Source organism: Callionymus lyra, chromosome 12, assembly GCF_982586985.1.
Source record: "Callionymus lyra chromosome 12, fCalLyr1.hap1.1, whole genome shotgun sequence".
NCBI lineage: Eukaryota > Metazoa > Chordata > Actinopteri > Syngnathiformes > Callionymidae > Callionymus > Callionymus lyra.
In genome coordinates this window covers 11,944,048-11,959,431 of record NC_141829.1, presented here as the reverse complement: position 1 = coordinate 11,959,431, position 15,384 = coordinate 11,944,048, and the positions used below count along the sequence as shown (strand labels likewise).

Sequence of the window (15,384 nt, the reverse complement as noted above, 5' to 3'; positions counted from 1 at the left end):
CGAGGCAATAAACACTGAAATGACACAGCATACTAAAGCAAAAACCCTTTAGTCATGTTAAGTGACTAGTAATGAATAATTTAAATTAATATAAAATGATTAGTTTCTATGTCAGTTTTGAACTCGCAGCATAAATAAATTAACTTTTGAGGGTCTTGTCCGTCAGTGAGCAATAGATGAGTAATAGTCTCACTATTTAAAGTCGAATTTACGTTTAATTAAAATCTTTATTGAGTTTACTTCATGGTGCAAATGGGTCAGTAGTTAAAATACCGGTGTAATTACACATACGTGTGCGGTCGAGTGTCAGAACCACAGCACTCCTGGTGAAACAGGAGGTGAGGAAGCGGTAACCGGAGACCCCGTGATTACTCTTGTCGGTTAAGGATCATATGACCCCCTGCAGGGGTCGTATCAGGGTCGGTTGAGTTCTGGAGCGTATTGATGTAGCAATAATACTCAACGTCGTGGAATGTTAACACCTGTACAGATTTAAGATTTCAACCATCAGTACATATTATTTTAACAGCGGTTTAACTGTCGGTGCTGCTTACTTGACCGTAAATTGTGTGTGTGTGTGTGTGTGTGTGTGTGTACACAGAGGAACATATCACAGTTGTTCTTTTACTACCACAGTTGTGTTTCTCATTGGTCGAAAAATTTCTAAAAAGCTATAAAAAAGCTTTAATATAAATCTACCTCCCTTCTAAAACACATCTTATTTATTAATGTCATTTCTAATCCAAAATTGAATCCAAAAGAAGATATAAAATTCCCTTTAAACTTTTTTTTATAGCTAAATGAAAGGTGCGAGAAATGTATGTGTTATTCATAATAACAGTATTTTAAGTCTATATTATTCCCGAACATAGAGTATATTCTTGTTTAAGAGTCATAATAAAGAAAATAATTAAGTTTAATATATATATATATTTTTTAAGTTCTCCCTGGACTCCTGAGACTAGGAGTCGCTTTTGTGCCAGTCTTTCAATAATCCGAGTCTTTAGCTAAGAGGTTCACAATTTACATTTCTTAGGGGCCACATTTTATGCATTGACTGTTGTGAGGGGGCGTCCAGAAAAGCAAAAACTAAAGAAAAAATAAATATTGCATAAAGATTCTTGAGAAGAGAGTCTTGAGATAACTTTGTTATGATAAGAGCCTTTAAATAAAATTGAATACAATTGAATTGAATTGAATTGTAAAAATATACTCAACTAATGCATGCAAAACAATCTAAATTATAAAAACGTTAAATAGAAAAATTGGGATATTATCTTTTAAATGTAAATATAAATTAGAAAACAATAGGATATAAAACCTATTTTATTAATCTAGTTGTCTTTCAACCCGAAGGAAGTCATTTGGACAAAAACGTTAACAAGTTTTATCTGACTTAATTGAATAATAAAGCACAAAAAAATGTAAAATACATGTCAACATTTTTATTTTTTGCATACTTATACGCTAACCTCACAAGGGCCCCATTAATACAGTGAAATGGCCATATGTGGCCCCCGGACCAGGCTTTTCCAAGATCTACTTTAGCTTGAGAAAGAATTAAAATATATTTTTAATTCAAGTGAGTGCCGTGTTAACCTGAGTGAGATGCAGAGAGAGACTCATCATGACTCACGACCGACAGGATCTTAAGAATCTGTCGCGAGGACTCACGACTTCTTTCATTCACACTCTTCACTCGGCGAAAGTGAGCGACTCCTTAAAAGACGATGAATGTTTGTCCCGCTGGAATGTGGGATGCGAAGAGACGGGATGCTCTGACTCAGCCGGTGGTGTTTTTCGTGTAGGTGGAGGAGGTCGAGCGGCACGAAAATAGAGTCACTGAAACGTGTGGGAGCATCTTTTTTTTTAGACCACACAACGTCCAGAATGACCCGTTTTCACCTTCTATTTTTCTATCATCGTCCACCTGCAGATGAATGTATAATCTTAACTCTAATATCCCTCGTCTGGAGGCCAGTAAAGCATCGTCTCTGAGCAATAGATTGACAGCTGTGTTGTTTGGTTTTATTATTAATAATAATAATAATAGTCTGACTCACCTGAGGCCTTGATGTGTGAGCGTTGGCTCTTGTCTGTCGTAAAAACCACGGTGCCGTGACCTGTTCCCCCGCCAAAATAAGAGTTGCAGCAGAGATATAGTTGAACTGGATTTTCTCTTTTATCTGTTTTTTTTTCTGGAGGATTATCAAAGTTTACCAGGATGATAACGAGTGACCGTGTCACATGATCAAAAGATACTAAAATAGATTTGATCTATTTTCAATTCAACCTTCTGTTCAAGACTCTTATTAGATCAAAATGTTTTTAATAAATATACAAGTTGAGATTTAAATTATTTTTAGTCTGATACTGTGTTTAATGATTATGATCATGTGTCTCACTGAATAAATTGACATTTTAATGAATTTTAACTGACGAAAATTTCTCATGCATATTTGTGAATTTTATATCATAATATACTCAAATTTAACTTAAATTAATTCATCATCTCTAAACTATAGTAATTCCTTAATAGGATTTATTGTAGCTTATCTTTTTTTTTTTCAGATCAGACATGTAGTTTGTCAGCATTAAGTATTTGTCGCTGGGTTGCTTTCCATTACTTAGAAAGGAGTCCAGTGGAGAATATCTTAGCACTCCTCGATTCTTGACTGTTAGGTCATACTTTGATGTATGTATGCGATATGACCTCTGACCCTTCAGGGAGACCCTAATCTTATAACTTATAATTAAAAATAACCCTTCAAACTTTTCAAAAAGACATCATTTTATCATTTAGTATTTTGATTTCTGTCAAACACTAGATCAATAATCCTTAATACACCTTGTATAGCAGATACAAAAACCTGTTAAAATATTTTAAAAATCAAGATGAGAACCCGACGACCCCATCGCAATATTTGATAAATAAAAAAAATCTAATTTGAGTAAAGTAGTTTTCAGGTCTGCTTTAATGATGCATGAACAAGTGTAACATAACCTCCTGGGTCTTCTTTCACAGTTGACATGCCAGCAAACATGAGCGAAGCAAAGCAACACACACTAAAAAAAAAAGTAAAGGATTCACTTTACATGTTGGAACAAGTCGTTTCCAGGTCTTGAAGTTCCAGGACGAGCGGTGCTTGGTTTCAGTCATTAGGTTGATCCATGTTGAAGTCAGGCACATGTAAGCAAAAACCATTGTTGTTGGCAGAAGAGTTCAGCGGGTTCGGTAGAGTATCAAGCACGCACAACTCGTCGCTGAAACACTTCTGAAAAGTTGTCGGTTCAATTTGTGGTTGTGACTTCAATATTTGTTTCTTTTAAAAAAATATATGATATTCCAGATTTTGACACTAACAATATGATCTATGGTTGTTTGAAAAAAAAAATTCAGCTTCAGTCAAACACTATTTGGAAGCAAATTTTCGTTGTGGTCGACTCAAAGTCTGTAACTATGTGGCAGTATTTGTTTTGGTTGAGTTGCAAATGTTTATGGACCTGCCTGTTCATACGCTTATGGCTACATTTTAAGATGCATTTGTTTCTTATAATAAAAAAATAAAAAAATGGACATAAAAAAAGTTTGTTAAAGAGATTCAAGATCAAATTTTAGGGTCGTCGTTCAAAATGTCACAAACTTCTTGTATCTTTATTTCCTCAATCTCTCCGTCTGCAAACTGAACAAATGTTCTGAATGATTAATATATTATTTTCCAACATTTTTATGAACAAAAAAAGAAGAACATCCGAGAGAAGTTTCTGCATCAGCTGCTCATCTCTTGTTTCAATCGTCTGATTGGTCAGAGCAGAGCTAGTATGAGGAAGTGAGCATCCTTCCTTGAGTAGTGCAGGGATTACATCCTCATTTTGATTTTGGGAATGTCTGGTTTAATTTAATCCCAAATGGCTCCTTCATATAAGCAAGAGAAAAATTGGTTCACCAGACGTTAAAAATTCATCTTCAGTTTTTTTTTCCACCTGAGAAAGTTTGTTTACAGCAGTTTTTGTCTATGAAATGACTATTCTTCAAATCCTTTTTTTCCATTGATGCTGCTTTGTATTGTATTTGTATTTACGCTTTGTCACTTCAAGACACTTAAAACAGCTGCTATTTGAAGTACTTAAGGACCCACTTCGACACTTCGAGGGAAACACTTGACTCATACAGCAGGTGAGCTCAAGTCGGTTCTTAAACACAACATCTGATTCGCCCACGTGTCTTAAGCTAGAGCTGGGTGTGTGTGCTGTCGTTGCCAGTGTGGTCACTAACTAGAGTCGCTTGAACAATTGTCTATGTTGTGAAGTGGACAAAGTACTAACACGCCGTGCGAGGGTCGTGTTTTTAGGTCATGATCTTCGGTGTCCGTGTTGACCGCCACCACTAACCTGTCCGGCTTTGTACCCTCGTGCTACTCTTTACTGTCTCTGTATGTATTTGTATAAAAAAAAATTAAAAGAAGACCAAAAATATTTATTGACGTGTGTTTTAAGATCTATAATAAATAAAAAAAAGATGTTTTATTAAATGGACATGCTTTTATTTTGAAAAGCTATTGTGTTTTCTATCTGACATGTAATCAGTTATAACGACATTATGTATCCCAGACTAAATAAAGTTTTCCGACCAATCCCGTTTCTGTTTGAATTTTTTTCAGCTTACAATGTTCATATGTTTATCATTTTGCAGTTAAAAATTACATTTCATTAAAATAAAAACAAATATATGGATACATGAAGTTTGATTGAGGCATATTTGTTGATCTTTTTAAATTATAACATTTCCCTAATGCGGGAAGTACAACTACATGTGTGTATTATTATTGTTTAAAAATGTGCTATTGATTTACTATCGTTTTTTTAATGATGTTATTAATTTAATTGATAACTGACAATGTCATTTTAATGTCAATAAAAATTATTGACATGAAAAGACATTAGCGATTTATATATATACATAAAGTATATGTTTGAGGTATATGTTATAATACGTAAGTTTTTTACTTGGTTTTGAATTGTGTTTAGTTTGCATTTTATGTCACCAGACGACGACCAGTGACGTCACTATAAATCGAACCAAAACAAATCAAAACGGTTAGAGATTTAAATGTTTATATTTGTTGGAGTAATATATAATAATTCATATGTATTAAAAAAAAAAATTCTATCAATTTAGCATTTTCTTTCAACCTGACGACGACCAGTGACGTCACCGTACATCGGACCAAAACATATTAAAACGGTTAGAGATTAGAATATATATATTTGTTGGAGTTACATGTTATAATAAATAGGTATTTAAATATATTTTTAAATCCTGACAATTTGGCATTTTCTTTCCACCTGACGGCGACCAGTGACGTCACTATACGTTGAAACAAAAAAAAGAAAAAAAAGAACCCACAATAACCTAAACGGTTGAATTAAAAATAATAATAATAATATATATATATATATATCTGTTCAGGCATATGTTATAATACATATGTATTTAAATTGTTTTTTTTAGTCTATTAATTTGGCATTTTCTGCCACCTGACGACGACCAGTGACGTCACGTTACGTTTAAACTCTACGGCGGTTTTGTGTTTTACGTGAAGTTGGACGTTATTAAATTGATGATTTTTAAGTCGTCTTTCAATATTAAAACGGTTTCTCTGAAATAAAACAGGATTTGGAACTTTCTCGAGTTCAGTTAATCCACCTGCTGTAAGTACCTACGCTAGTTAGTTGTTAACATGTAGCTAATGTTAGCACGCTAATATAAAACGAGTCGATGCTAAAGATGCTAACATGTCACTTAAATGTGTTTAATAAATCTTCCAGACTGTTTTCTATAAGCTGGAATGTCGCAAGAGATTCGACCTACTTACTCACTCCACAGGTAAGACTTTAACCAAACATTTGCTATGTTTTTTTTAGACAAAAATTATGCTAACGTATACTTTATTCACTGTTTTGCTACATGTCTGGTTTCATTTCCATGTTCTTGAATCGCTCTGTGACGATACATTTGTACTTGTTATTGTTAGTCAGGCTGTCTAGACTACAGTATTTAACCTGATGAAAACATACCTGAAGGATGAACTCAAATGTATGCAAAGAAGAAAGTTAAAAAAGGTATATTTCTAAACAAGAATAAGGAAAGTGTGAAAACTGAAGATGAAAAGGAATACATCTATAAATAGTATCTATTTGTTTTATATTTGAAGGGACAAATATGTAGTTTGCGTGTGTATCTTATTAGTACATACTGTACTGTACTGTTACTAGTGTTAGTAGTGATACTACTGTCCATCATGGATGATGTAATCATCCTCCGAACAATGTCATCAGTGAACAGAGAAGCAGATGGAGCACGAATGCTCCTCCCATGATGCAACACTAATAGTCTCAGGGACTCGATTGATCCTCGAGCTATTAGATTGTATAATTCTGAGTTGGGGGGCAGGAGTGAGGTGAAAAGATGATTCTATTCCATGTTAATCTTTGTATCCTTTTTCTTTGTTATTTTTCTTTGATCTATGTTCTTTATCTTCAGATTTAGATTGTGTCATCTTGCACTTTCTATCTATCTATCTATCTATCTATCTATCTATCTATCTATCTATCTATCTATCTATCTATCTATCTATCTATCTATCTATCTATCTATCTATCTATCTATCTATCTATCTATCTATCTATCTATCTATCTATCTATCTATCTATCTATCTATCTATCTATCTATCTATCTATCTATCTATCTATCTATCTATCTATCTATCTATCTATCTATCTATCTATCTATCTATCTGCATATCTGCATATACAGTACATTACACTATATCAATATCACTACGTGTTATTATTTAATAGTGTGTTATATGATACTTAAAAAAAAGAAAAAAAGTTGTAGTATAATTTATAATAACATTTATCATTAAAAGTATATAGATTAAGCAAACATGTAAGTGTATATTTATTATGTATAGAAGTATTTTGCCAGAAACTAAAGTATAGTTAAAAAGGGTTGGCTAGTTATTTTTTTACTTCCTCCAACTGCTTTCTAAAGTGTTTGCTTAAGCTTTAATTTGTATTTCGTTCTTTTGTATTTACAAATAGTTACATATTTTATATATGCTTGTAAAAGTTCATACTTTACCCATGAAAATATGCACATGAACAGTTTATAAATAATGGGTTTAAATCATATTAGATAATTCCAAATCATCAACATTTATTTGTGTAAAATATAAATTTTGAATATAAAAGTTGTATCTGTTTAAATAATACCATCTGAAAGTTAGAAGACAAAAAAAATGTATTAATTTAAACTGTATTACCACAGATAATGACACTTTTTACATATTTTCATCCAAACATAAGTGTTTTTTTTTTTTTTTTTTTTAAATAAGGTTACCAGGTTAACTCTGATACCCCTAAACTACAAACACGAGTTAAAAAAAAATACGTTTTTAGCGTTAAAGAAAACTATTAAATCCATGCTAGGCGCATAAATAATATTTGCCAGCAGGTGGAGCCAAATATCAATTTATCTATTTTAGTCGCTGAATTTTACCTGCGAATTGTTTTCCTTGACAATCACACAATGACTACACTATAACAGAGAAGTTATAAGTAATAATATCTGTAGGTTTATTTCATAATTACCTCTTGAATCAAGCTTTACATAGCGATGAGCTGCTTATAGAATTAAGTAGACAGAAATGTATCATAAACTTGACGCAGGTTTTCTTTGAACGAAAGCATTTCCCCGCGAAGCCGGAGCATTTCATGTCGCCTCAAAAATGGACGTCTCCGTTAAGCCGTATCAGACGCCCCCCCCTTTACTTTTCTCCCCCAGGAGGTGTCGGGCAGCAGATGGGAGGTGATGGGACTGCGTGGTAGTGTAGGTGGTGACATGACAAGCTGTCAGGCCCTAATGCAGGCTAACATCTGGAGGTTGCTGGCCATGTTGCCTTTTGCCTGCCGGCAGGGTCTTCTAGCCCAAGGCTAGTGTGCCACCCTGGGGGACGGCGACCCACAGCTAAACTTGGGACCGTTTGAAAGAGAAAAGCAGCTGGAATTAGGTCGTATTGAGTGAAAGTAAAGAAGAGTTGTGACTAGCTTTCTAGAAACAGACTTTTTTTTTTCGTGCAGGGCTCTGTGTTGTCTTGATCTTTTAAGTATTTATTTTATTGGGTTTTCGTTTTTTGATTCTTTACGCGCTTTGTGACCCTGTTCTTGAAAAGCGCTCTATAAATACTAATTACTTAGTTACCTTTTGACTTTAAAATTCCAAAAAGTACATTGTTTTTCTTCAATAACTTACATGAACAATAACACGGCTATGATAATTTAAAAAATGATGTAATTAACTGGAGGAGGACAATGTGGCCCAATATCTTGATATATTTTGGACTTTAAGATATAAATAGACAATATTTCTAATGTTAAGTTTTCTTCATTTGTTTTACCTGTTCAACGTTTTAACCTGAAACAATAGTCTTGTTTGTGTACTTGTTTTAATTTAACCTTTTTAGTCTAGTTTCAGTCAAATAATAGAATAATGTCCATATAAGTCCAGTTTTAGTGAGTTCATACTATTTTAGCGACGCAGTGAGTTCTCTTGTATATTCTCTTCTTGGTTAACGTCAATAAAGAGACATTTTAATGCATCACAGGACAGAACGAGGGACATTTGAGATAGGCTTGTGGCAAAATAATCCTTTTTATTGTTGTTGAATTTCTTTTTCATAATCCTTTGTTAATCAAAGAGGATGTTAACAACTGTTAACGCCAACTCATTTTGCATGTCGATGTTTATTTGTTTGCTAAAAAATTGAAATACTGATCTGAAAATCTTGGATACATTTGATGGTATCTGTTGATGATTTAATAGCAATTTTTTTTAATTCGGACAGAAACACTAAAAAATACTTGTTTTGGCAGTTTTCTGACATGTTCGAAGCTGACTCTTCTTTTATTCTGGTAGAATTAAAGAAGCTTTTGTTTTAAAATAAACTTTTAGTCTGACCACGACTGATCTGAGGCCCTGAAAGTGACTAGTCATGCATCGTATGTAATTGTTTTCTCTCTCTCTGTGACGTCACTAATATAATATAAGGGTTGTTTTGATGTTTATTTGTTTGCTAAATATTTGAAATACTGAACTGAAAATCTCAGATACATTTGATGGTATCTGTTGATGATTTAATAGCAATTTTTATCCGGACAGAAACACTCAAATACAGATTTTTGGAGGTAACTTTTCATTTATTCTGGAAGAATAAAAAAAAGCTTACGCTTTTTAAATCAACTTTTAGTCCGCCACGACTGATCTGAGGGAGACTTGTATTGTAATAAGTCCATATCACGGTCGCAACAGGGGCTCACTTTTCTTCGTCCAAAAAGACACTTAAAAACATCCAAATATCTCTATACTGCACGTCTTTAACGTCCCTCTTGTATTGGAGCTCCAGCATGAGAAATTGTTCTTAATAAAATGTAAATCTATAATATCTATAATATATCCATTTGTTTGTATTGGAATCTGCCAGTGTTGCACGGTAAATCTCGTGCACGCGCACCAACGCCGCCATAGCCATGAACTGAGCAGTATGGCGCCATATTTGGATGTTTTTTCACAAGTCTTTCTAACTATATAAATGTGAGCTCTGGTCACAACCGTCGTATGGACGTACATTTTCTGCCTGTATTGTCACTTTAATGCTCATTTCTTCTGCTGAGACACTGTGACCAACTTCAAATGATAATGTAGAAGTTTGAAACCAGTGGGCGTGTAGACGCGACGACATGCACAGCAGGATAGTCGAGGACCAGTTAAAACCGTTCCTGCCTCGGAGACACTGTGCTATTAGCGTTTCATTCCCACCTTGAGCCTGGAAGAAGCGAGTGCTTCTTGTATTTTAATGACAGCCCTCACCCAGAGGTAATTTCACTGTGATTAAAGCAAGGGGGGGAAAATCACCTCTTAAAAGTCTCTAAATTGCATCTTATTTATCCACCTTTTAACTAACTACAAAAGACAGACAATGGCGCTGCGTGTTTCTACCTCATCTGAGGAACAATTATACTTCTCACATTAGCGGCTCCGTCGTTACAGGGGTATTAAATATAACACTCGGGGGATGACGCATCAAGGCTTTGATGGAAAAGTTGAGGCGCAACAGATTACTTTCTTAAACTCCTTTTTGGCCTTAAAAACATCACATTTCATGAGCCTTTTTTTTACTTCTGTCTGAAAAATTAACTGCACTTTAAAGGTATATTTCTAGATTAAATATTTTTCTGGTGGGTTTTGATTTATGTGTAATCTTACTTTGATAAGAAAGTGGATTGTTGACGCATAGATACAACACCTTGTTTTGCTGACATCAGGGGGAAAAAAAGGCATACATTCTTAAAATAATGCCCATTGACTAAAAGTGAAAATGTAAAACTAATATGTTAATGTTTCTTGAAGGAATATTTTAATGCTTTTTCCCCACAAATTCACTTTTTATTTACAGTTAACCTGAATTCTAAATATGTTATTAAATTTACTTATTTCTTGGACTTTATCTTGTACTTTTTGTGATTATTTCTTGAAATAATACCCCAGTTATTTCTCTTAATTGGATTCACAAATTTGGTTCATATTTCTTTAAGATTTATATTTAAGGATATGTCATGAAATACATTTATTTTTAGGGCATAATTCCACCTTTTAAAACTTTTTTAAATTTTGTCATTTTGTCATCGCAACCTCAGAGTAAAGTTTACCTTTCTTTCTATTGATTTGACAGCCATAAATCTTTCAAATATTTATTTATATTAAGATTAAAAATCTTCTTCCATTTCTAAAGTAGAAAAGCAAATTGGCCAAGCTTGTCTAAACTCCTCTTTAAATATAATGATACAACCCTGGTACGATTTTAATTTCTGATCTTAGGATTCAAGCCCTTGCTTTATCTTTAGAAATTACAATATTCAGATGAATTATATAATAATCAAACCCATTTATGACTTGTTGAAACTGTCATTTCTCTACAAACACCGTGATTCACACTTTCCCTAAATCGTTCTCTGAGCAGTGCGATCTTGGTTCGGCTCTTCCTTGAAAGAAAATGCCGACTGATGTACGATTGTTCTGTTGCGTGCGCACACACGGACACACACACACCGCCAGAGCAAATGTTGCTAATGTTAATAGCCTGTGCTGCTTTAATTGGTCGGTAAACGCTGTGAGCAGTTTCCCACTGTGTGTTTAATGAACAGGTAGCGCTCCATGATTTCAGCAATCTCAACCCTCCACCCCGCTGCTTCAGACCGCCTTAACACACTGGAAGCACACACTCGTCCTGAGCGTCATGCCCAACATGACAAAAGCAATTTGGGATGCTCTTTTGCGCTGCAGGACGCAGGCTAAATGAGACACGAGGACGGGAGGGAGAGAGGGATGCGTCGAGAAAGACAACAAAAGAAAATGAGGGAAGATGAGCAAGAAAATGATTGCTTGGTTTATAAAGAGAGGAGGAAAAGATTTGCTCCTGAGTGTACGGTCGCAGGTGAACAGATGATCCGTGTGTGTGTGTGTGTGTGTGTTTTAATCATTGATAACATTCTTCACTTTCATTTCTGGTCTTTTTTTTACCTTTTTCCATCGTACTCTTACCTGAAAATTGTAAATATTGTCGCCCAGAAGAACCAAAAGCTCAAACTAAATTTTGTCCCGAGGTTAGTCTTAGCTTTTGTCACAAGCAAAAGCTACTGGAGATCAAAAAGGTCTCGATGTGTGACGAGGAGCTCTGTCGTCTGTCAGAGACTCTGAGTGGAGTCTAAACGTTTCTGCTGAGCAAGGCGTCAGTTTTTCCACAAGAGCTGCACTAAATTGACCCCCATTTTCTTCTGAGGGTTTCCATGCTTAATCACATGAAATTGAAGAAGATCATATTCAGAAGAAACTGATGAAAATACGATATGGATTATGTAATTCCTAAAAGCAGTAGAATGTTGATGATGTGATTTGGTTATTATCTACAATTACAAATGACCGGATATCAGTTCTTAAAATAAACGTATCGCTCGCGATATTTTCCCCCGGGTCTGTGTAGCATGTTAGCCTATGAGATTACGCTAGAAACAAACTCAAAATAAGTTCGTTTTTTTTCTGGAACAATTCCTCATGTCGAGGCTTCAAAACCAGATGGACGTTACAGACGAGAAGTCTGTTGGTGTTTGGATGTTTTTAAGTGCGTCATTAGCGCTCAGCTCCAGTCGCTACATTAAAATGAACATACATTTTTGTCTATGACAAAATATAATTCCAACCCTTGGTTGACATGAGGGTGAGCAGAAAATGAGCGAAGTTATAATTTTGAGTGAACCATTACGGTCCAGATCCCAGTCCAGGCCATGAGCCGATTCAAAACTTGACTCAAGTTGTAGTATTTATTTGTATCCAAGTTTAATAAAGTACAGTGAGTAGAGCTACCGCTACATTTGTAAAATCCATAGTTGAGAAGTCCAATACATCCTCACCTCAACTTAAGCTTCCTTCAGTTGTAAACGCCAGATCTTCACCAAACCTTCCCTCCCAGCATTCGTTCCTTTTGTACTTTTGTCATTTTCTCCTCCTTCACCGCTTCTTAATTAATTTCCGTTTCATTTCCTCTCTTCCATCTGTTGGCTCTTGTCTGTCCTTAGGCACAGAATCTGATTCAGCTGTGATAGTGATGCGGCCTGACGTCCGCCTCTTCTATCCACCCCCCCCACCTCCCCCCGGATCCCCCACCCACGATCGGGTCCACTCACTCTCACTGAGTAGAAACAGAATCGGGCCTCGCCGGGGCCTGTATACATGCACGGCCGGGTGGCAAACCTCATGTTCTATACATATTTGTTCAAACTTGTGCCAGCTGCCCAGTAATCCCCCTCCGTCTGAACCCCCTCCCACACTTGTATACAAACATGCAGCTACCTTGGGAGATATGGGTGAGTAGCCGGGGCTATGGGGTGTTTTTTTCGCCCCCTTGGCCAGATGCCGTTTGTAAATAAGCATGGAGTCCTTGGAGGGGGCGCCGTTGGGCCGCTCGGCTGACCCGTCCCGACGGACCCAATCAGGATATTTTTCCCTCCATACCTGGATCTGAGGGTGAAGCTTGGTCTGGTTTTGGTGCCGGCACAGAGGAGCTGTGGGTCTAATTCATTAAACCAGCTTTCTAATATAAACAGCCATTCATTTCACCGCTTGACACTGGGCCGTCTGGACAATGTGAAGAGCCCCAATAGAGCTGCCATACATTTCTGTTTGTGTGTGCGTGTGTGTGTGTGTGCGTGTGTGTGTGTGTGTGAGTAAAGTGTCGTGGAATCTCAGAGAGCCTGTTGTTCCCTGGTCCAGGTACAGTGAGATTAACCAGGATCTCTCGTGAGCCTTGACACGCTTCAGAGGCTGAGACAAACATTTCATAAAAACACAAGAAAACCAGTTAAATGATGCGATCTGTGCTGATTTTTTAATTAAATGGAGAATATTTTCGACGAGGTTGACAAATTGGTTGACGTAATAGACATTGATTTACAACAGGAAACGTTCCCGAAACCAGCGAACAGTAGTGTGATTGGAGCTCCGCACAAAATGGACTTCCACTTTCTGCATTTGGGCTACTTTATATATGACAAATAATAGTTATACAACTTTACAAATGGGTGAGAAAATGTAATTTTATTGTGTAATTTGTCTGTGTGTATCTGCATGTTGTAGGTCTAGATTAGAGAAGATTTGGGATATTGTTTGCAGTGTATTTAGATGCAGAAACAAAACCAGGTTTTAGTGCTTTTCCTGTGTTATGAACTTAATGTTTAATATCTATAATGCTGAAAAGGTTGAGGACTGTGAGGACTTTCAGTGGCAGAATGTTGTACACAACCTTATAGAGGTCAGGAAAGTACCATAGTCGCACACATTTAATTATAAAGTCTAGAGTTTGCATGGAATATATAAACTGCATAGATATTATGTGTCCAGAGTTTAGACATGCGTCCACAAGGAAGACCATAAAACTATCACTTTACTTGCAACTTGTCAACTCTTGCCGCAACTCTGTGACCATAAACCCCTTAATGTCAATATATACATTTTTATTGTGCACCCGCTTCTTGTTTTCCCTCAAAATACCTCATATTTTCCTGTGAACGTTTCCAGGGAGAGGGAAGTCTAGGTATTTTTGTCGAGCCTGTTGCCCCTCTGAACTCTACGTATGATAAATAATGAAAGGATGATGGTTGAGATGAAAAATGTTGCATGCTTTGTTTGCTAGACCTTTTTGTGTCTTAAACTTTTTAACCCATTTTAAAACTAGTCTGCTAATTAATTAACTAATAGATTCAGTTAATGTGGAAATAATACAGCGATAACCACATGATTGACACAAATCACTGTCACTTTTTCTGAGATTTTAACTAAAAAAACAACCTGTAATGACGGAAAGAGCCTAAAACATTTAGGGGCAAATCTTTGGTTATGTTATTTTGATTTGAATTCTAGAAGATGAACTAAAATGTGTATTTATTTGATAAAATAATTTTCATTAAACAGTTGGTGCTTGGTTCTGTTTTTCTATTGCTTATCTTATGCATTATTTCATTCTGTACTGCCAGCACAAAACAAAATCCAATCTTGTGTTTCTGATTCTAAAAACCTATATTCAGGAGACGCTCTGGGCTTTGTAAAAGGCAAATATATATTTAAATGGTACTTTTTATGCCTTTCTCTTTAGAAAAAAAAAAAAAAAAGAAAAAAAAGGATAATTGTCATTTTCCATAAAATTGCACGGGTAGAGGCACAAGCTCCAGGTTTCCACAGGTAGAAATTGAGGCGACAACGTCTTCACACACTTAGCTCAATATCCTCTTTTGTGCTTCACTTGTTCAGCAAATTGTTCTCTCTTGTCACAGAAAACACTTTTACCAAGAGTGTTTTGGAGGCACTTATGTTCGGTGTTTGAATTGGTTGCGCTTTGTGTGTTAAAAGCAACATAAGCTCTTGGTCATTTTATTCACAGTTGAGTGTCTTTTCATTCGTGTGTAGATCGTACAGACTCTCCTCAACCTTCAAGTGATACTGAATGTGGAATGTGTTTTTTCTTCTTCTTGGGTTCACCAATGCACATTCTATCTGCACTCGTTCATCACGCAGAGTCACAAACCCTGACACACAACCAGCCTGAACGCCCTTCTGTCCAAGCATGCAAGCATCCTTCCACCCACACACACAAACACACACAAACACACACGCACCTTGGTATCTGCGACCGCTAATTGTGTCTGGCCAGAGCCGCCGCTAGCAGCCCAGGGTCATGAGAGTTCTGCGGCGCGGGACAGGATAGCCAATGTGG

General features: G+C 35.9%; 1 protein-coding gene across 2 annotated transcripts in view; it reads left to right on the top strand.

The window, feature by feature from the left end:
- plcl1 (phospholipase C like 1) overlaps nt 1–15,384 on the top strand; it is a 134,932-nt gene that overhangs the window by 76,558 nt on the left and 42,990 nt on the right. Inside the window, exon 12 of one of the 2 annotated variants that reach the window (XM_087804336.1) lies at nt 1–4,635. This exon is cut by the window's left edge and continues 1,023 nt beyond it. The exons of the other annotated variant lie outside the window; for it this stretch is intronic. The gene's annotated coding sequence lies outside the window, so the exon portion shown is untranslated. Of the gene's footprint in view, nt 4,636–15,384 lie in introns of those variants that run through there. 2 annotated transcript variants of the gene reach the window in all.